Source organism: Carassius gibelio, chromosome A1 (assembly GCF_023724105.1).
Source record: "Carassius gibelio isolate Cgi1373 ecotype wild population from Czech Republic chromosome A1, carGib1.2-hapl.c, whole genome shotgun sequence".
NCBI lineage: Eukaryota > Metazoa > Chordata > Actinopteri > Cypriniformes > Cyprinidae > Carassius > Carassius gibelio.
In genome coordinates this window covers 21,876,289-21,883,114 of record NC_068371.1, presented here as the reverse complement: position 1 = coordinate 21,883,114, position 6,826 = coordinate 21,876,289, and positions in this window count along the sequence as shown.

Sequence of the window (6,826 nt, the reverse complement as noted above, 5' to 3'; positions counted from 1 at the left end):
CTAGAAATGGTTGAACGTGAAAATCCCAGTAACTGAGCAGATTGTGAAATACTCAGACTGGCCCGTCTGACACCAACCACCATGCCACGCTCAAAATTGCTTAAATCACCTTTCTTTCCCATTCTGACATTCAGTTTGGAGTTCAGGAGATTGTCTTGACCAGGACCACACCCCTAAATGCATTGAAGCAACTGCCATGTGTTTGGTGATTGGATTGTACGCTGAAATTTTCTACTGACAGCTACAGATAAAGACATACTGTAGATTACTGTCTTTAAACAATTTAAAGCTTCTGACAATTATAGTGTTCTAATAATTTTTTCCACCACTGTATAGATGAGCGTATGGTTACAGTAAGAGAGGTAGATGGATAGATTTACTAGCAGGAAGATCATAATTCATAAAAAAATGTGCACAGACAGTCAGGTGCCAAATACATCTTTGATCTCAGACAAATACTTTTTTTTAGGTTCTTATAGACCGTTCATTCATTAATCTGTCATGAGAAAATAATTATTAAAACAATGTAGAATTTTAAGCATCAGGAAGATACTAGTTAATTAAATGGCGATGCGGGATTGCAAGTTGACCTAAATGTGCGGAATGTAAAATCCAGGCTTTTAAACATACACCAAAAAACACCACAGTTCTGCCAAAAAGGGAGTGCTAAAAAAAAAAAAAAAAAAAATCACTGTAATTTTGCTTCAGTATGATCCATGAACTTTGCAATTATGTCCGTATGAATGCATCTTTTCATCAAACTGAAATGGCCATTAATGACAAGAATACAAAGATTGTCATATCATGATCAAAATAATATCAATAATAAGCTATTTCTTGTCATATATTCTATACCCAGTACTTGAGGAAATAAAATTTTGTAAATAATTGTAATAAGACAATACAGTAATATAGTGATTCGAAATCAATTGCAATATTTAATTTATGATAAAATAGTATCTTAACTGTTAATACGTTAAAAGTGTTTATACAAATAGTGCACAGCAAATCAAAATAGTTCAATTAGGTGATATGTAAAGACAAAAACAATGTTTTGTTTTACTTTAACAACTTTTATAAATACACATTTCTCTGTACATTAGGTCATGGAGAACTATAAAACTTACTTATAGTTATGTATACTTATACATGTACTACTGATTAAGTAGTACTGTTATTTTTAATCTCTACATTGTTAATACATCAAATAAATGTATGCATATATACTTACAGTACAGACCAAAAGTTTGGACACACCTTCTTATTAGAAGAGTTTTCTTTATTTTCATGACTATGAAAATTGTAGAGTCACACTGAAGGCATCAAGGGCTATTTGAGCAAGAAGGAGAGTGATGGGGTGCTGCGCCAGATGACCTGGCCTCCACACTCACCGCACCTGAACCCAATCGAGATTGTTTAGGGGTGAGCTGGACTGCAGACAGAAGGCAAAATGCCAACAAGTGCTAAGTATCTCTCGGGGAACTCCTTCAAGACTGTTGGAAGACCATTTCAGGTGACTACCTCTTGAAGGTCATCAAGAGAATGCCAAGAGTGTGCAAAGCAGTAATCAAAGCAAAAGGTGGCTACTTTGAAGAACCTAGAATATGACATATTTTCAGTTTTTTCACAATATTTTGTTATGTATATAATTCCATATATAATTCCACATTTGTTAATTCATAGTTTTGATGCCTTCAATGTGAATCTTCAATTATCATGAAAATAAAGAAAACTCTTTGAATGAAAAGGTGTGTCCAAACTTTTGGTCTGTACTGTACATTAAATAGATATAAAATTAAATATAAAATAGGTACATATAAATAGTGTTCTTTATAAGTGGATAGCATGTTCTATCCACTAAATCAGAAAGATGTATTTTAATGTTGTCTCATAACATTTCTTTTCAGGTACCTTTATTTGTAATTGCATAGACATAAAACCATACATTGTTGACAAGGATTGTGCTATATGTAGTGAAGTGAAGTAAAGCAACATGATGGTGAAGTATAATAATAACAAATACTTGGAATTTGTGGAGTTTATCCCATCCACATGCACCTGGCATATACTTTGTATATTTACACATTACTCCTGTCATTGTGTCAACAGTGTATGGTTTATGTCTATCCTTTATGTTTTTATAAGCATAAAGCATAATGAACTCTTAACTCTACTTATCACAATTTTGTTAGTTTGGACGTCTGTCTTTCATACTTTGTCATTTGACCTATATTTTGTCTTACATTTTGATTACATAAGTTCACCTGTGGTGTTGCTAATTATTTCATTTGTTCTGTCTACGTTACGTTCTTGTCCTTTTAGTTTGACTTTGTTGGGTAATGTTTTAGACCTCATGACTGCTATCTGTGGATACCCTTTTCCTATGTCATGTGGAATAAATACCTTCTGAATCTTCTCCTATGTGCACCTTTTTCTACAACCTAGCTTCAGTGTGAAACTACAAAATATAAGGTTCTTTAAAAGTTTAAGATCTTAAGAATTACCATCACCATGTTTCAAGTAAAACACTTTATTAGTAATATGTACTAACCAAACCACAATAAAATAAAGTAACTATTCACTCATGCAAATTAAATACATGTAATTAATTAAAATAATTAGTAACACTATATTTCAGAGTCTATTAACTAGTTGCTTATAAGTATGCATATTTATAGAATATTAGCCATTTATTAGTAGTAAGCACATATTAACAGAGGTGTAAAATACTTGAGTAATTTTACTTGAGGCAGCAAAAGTTGCGTTTCCCCCGCAAAAAAAGTTTATTCATTATTTGTTGTTTTGATAGAGCCATTAGCTATGATAAACTGAATGCACAAAATAGTGCAAATAAAATCTGTGATGAAAATTTAAATACTATTAATATTTTTGTGGGACTTTTTTCTCATGAATCTAATTAGTCACAAATAACAATTTATCAATATTTGCTAGGAAAAAACTATAAATGCCCAAAATAAAAATCGAAAAGATCAATTGTCCTTTTAGACAGTGACGCTGAATAGACAACACAAATAAAGTGGACTTTTAAAAACGTTAACATTGTTTGTATTAATTCTATGACTCTACTCATTAATTGAACACATTCTTGTATTGAGTGTTGTGTTTGTTTGGTGCCATCTGCTCTCTCCTCTCTTTTTCTGATCCCACCCACCTTGTAACCTCATTATTGTTTAGTTGCTCCCGGACTCATTACCTTCATTCCGCACAGCTGTTTCATCCACTCACAGGCTGTATTAATTGTGTAATGCAAATTGTGATTTGTAAGTGTTCCTGGATACTCGTGTTTTTGCATCTTGGCTGCGTCTGCTCTTGTCTCCGTGATTTGTTTCTGTTTTGTTTTGTCTTGTTGGCCTTTTTGTTCTCATTTATTAAAAAGTAATTTATTCCCTGCACTTGGACCCAGAACCTTTTTTTTTCTCCACAGTTCCGTTTCTACCACGCCCTGACCTTCAAAGGGATAGTTCACCCATAAATGAAAATCACCAATTACTGACCTCTGTCATCCCAGATGTTTATGACTTTCTTTCTTCACATGAACACAAGCAAATAATTTTTATTTTTATTTTTATTTTGAACATGCAATTCTCTAATTCTCTAATTCTCTAATAAAAAGAAAGGTTGTGAAAAATGTCCACTGTCCCCCTCTATTGATTGACACTGGTTTCGTGTCTATGTCTCCCTGCTGTAGAAAGTTATTACAAAAAGAATGTCAATTTTGGACATGCAGTTCCCTAATCAGCCACTTGGGGTAAAATTAAAGGTTGTGAAAAATGTCCACTCTCTCCCTCTATTGATTGACACTGGTTTCATGTCTATGTCTCCCTGCTGTAGAAAGTTATTACAAAAAGAATGTTAATTTTGGACATGCAATTCCCTAATAAGCCACTTGGGGTAAAACGAAAGGTTGTGAAAAATGTCCACTCTCTCCCTCTACTGATTGACACTGGTTTCATGTGTCTGTCTCACTGCTGTAGAAAGTTATTACAAAAAGAAGGTTTATTTTGGACATGCAATTCCCTTTTTTACCAGTAGGGGTAAAAAGAAAGGTTGTGAAAAATGTCAACTGTCCCCCTCTATTGATTGACAGTGGTTTCATGTCTCTGTCTCCCTGCTGTAGAAAGTTATTACAAAAATAAGGATAATTTTGGACATGCAATTCCCTAATCAGCCACTTGGGGTAAAACGAAAGGTTGTGAAAAATGTCCACTCTCCCCCTCTATTGATTGACAATAGTTTCGTGTCTATGTCTCCCTGCTGTAGAAAGTTATTACAAAAAGAATGTCAATTTTGGACATGCAATTCCCTTTTCTAACAGTAGGGGTAAAAAGAAAGGATGTGAAAAATGTCCACTGTCCCCCTCTATTGATTGACACTGGTTTCATGTCTCTGTCTCACTGCTGTAGAAAGTTATTACAAAAAGAAGGTTTATTTTGGACATGCAATTCCCTTTTTTACCAGTAGGGGTAAAAAGAAAGGTTGTGAAAAATGTCAACTCTCCCCCTCTATTGATTGACAGTGGTTTTATGTCTCTGTCTACCTGCTGTAGAAAGTTATTACAAAAAGAATGATAATTTTGGACATGCAGTTCCTTAATCAGCCACTTGGAGTAAAATGAAAGGTTGTGAAAAATGTCCACTCTCTCCCTCTATTGATTGACACTGGTTTCATGTCTCTGTCTCCCTGCTGTAGAAATTTATTACAAAAAGAAGGTTAATTTTGGACATGCAATTCCCTTTTTTACCAGTAGGGGTAAAAAGAAAGGTTGTGAAAAACGTCCACTGTCCCCTTCTATTGATTAACAGTGGTTACATGTCTCTGTCTCCCTGCTGTAGAAAGTTATTACAAAAAGAATGATAATTTTGGACATGCAGTTCCCTAATCAGCCACTTGGAGTAAAATGAAAGGTTGTGAAAAATGTCCACTCTCTCCTGCTATTGATTGACACTGGTTTCATGTCTCTGTCTCCCTGCTGTAGAAAGTTATTACAAAAATAAGGATAATTTTGGACATGCAATTCCCTAATAAGCCACTTGGGGTAAAAGGAAAGGTTGTGAAAAATGTCCACTCTCCCCCTCTATTGATTGACACTGGTTTCGTGTCTATGTCTCCCTGCTGTAGAAAGTTATTACAAAAAGAATGTCAATTTTGGACATGCAACTCTTTTTTCTACCAGTAGGGGTAAAAATAAAGGTTGTGAAAAATGTCCACTGTCCCCCTCTATTGATTGACACTGGTTTCATGTCTCTGTCTCACTGCTGTAGAAAGTTATTACAAATACAAGGTTAATTTTGGACATGCAGTTCCCTAATCAGCCACTTGGGGTAAAATTAAAGGTTGTGAAAAATGTCCATTCTCTCCCTCTATTGATTGACACTGGTTTCATGTCTATGTCTCCCTGCTGTAGAAAGTTATTACAAAAAGAATGTCAATTTTGGACATGCAATTCCCTTTTCTACCAGTAGGGGTAAAAAGAAAGGTTGTGAAAAATGCCCACTGTCCCCTTCTATTGATTGACAGTGGTTTCATGTCTCTGTCTTCCTGTTGTAGAAAGTTATTACAAAAAGAATGTTAATTTTGGACATGCAAATCCCTAATAAGCCACTTGGGGTAAAACGAAAGGTTGTGAAAAATGTCCACTCTCTCCCTCTACTGATTGACACTGGTTTCATGTGTCTGTCTCACTGCTGTAGAAAGTTATTACAAAAAGAAGGTTTATTTTGGACATGCAATTCCCTTTTTTACCAGTAGGAGTAAAAAGAAAGGTTGTGAAAAATGTCCACTGTCCCCTTCTATTGATTGACAGTGGTTTCATGTCTCTGTCTCCCTGCTGTAGAAAGTTATTACAAAAATAAGGATAATTTTGGACATGCAATTCCCTAATCAGCCACTTGGGGTAAAACGAAAGGTTGTGAAAAATGTCCACTCTCCCCCTCTATTGATTGACACTGGTTTCGTGTCTATGTCTCCCTGCTGTAGAAAGTTATTACAAAAAGAATGTCAATTTTGGACATGCAGTTCCCTAATCAGCCACTTGGGGTAAAATTAAAGGTTGTGAAAAATGTCCACTCTCTCCCTCTATTGATTGACACTGGTTTCATGTCTATGTCTCCCTGCTGTAGAAAGTTATTACAAAAAGAATGTCAATTTTGGACATGCAATTCCCTTTTCTACCAGTAGGGGTAAAAAGAAAGGTTGTGAAAAATGCCCACTGTCCCCTTCTATTGATTGACAGTGGTTTCATGTCTCTGTCTTCCTGCTGTAGAAAGTTATTACAAAAATAAGGATAATTTTGGACATGCAATTCCCTAATAAGCCACTTGGGGTAAAACGAAAGGTTGTGAAAAATGTCAACTCTCCCCCTCTATTGATTGACAGTGGTTTTATGTCTCTGTCTCCCTGCTGTAGAAAGTAATTACAAAAAGAATGATAATTTTGGACATGCAGTTCCCTAATCAGCCACTTGGAGTAAAATGAAAGGTTGTGAAAAATGTCCACTCTCTCCCTCAATTGATTGACACTGGTTTCGTGTCTATGTCTCCCTGCTGTAGAAAGTTATTACAAAAAGAATGTCAATTTTGGACATGCAACTCTTTTTTCTACCAGTAGGGGTAAAAAGAAAGGTTGTGAAAAATGTCCACTGTCCCCCTCTATTGATTGACACTGGTTTCATGTCTCTGTCTCACTGCTGTAGAAAGTTATTACAAATACAAGGTTAATTTTGGACATGCAGTTCCCTAATCAGCCACTTGGGGTAAAATTAAAGGTTGTGAAAAATGTCCACTCTCTCCCTCTATTGATTGACACT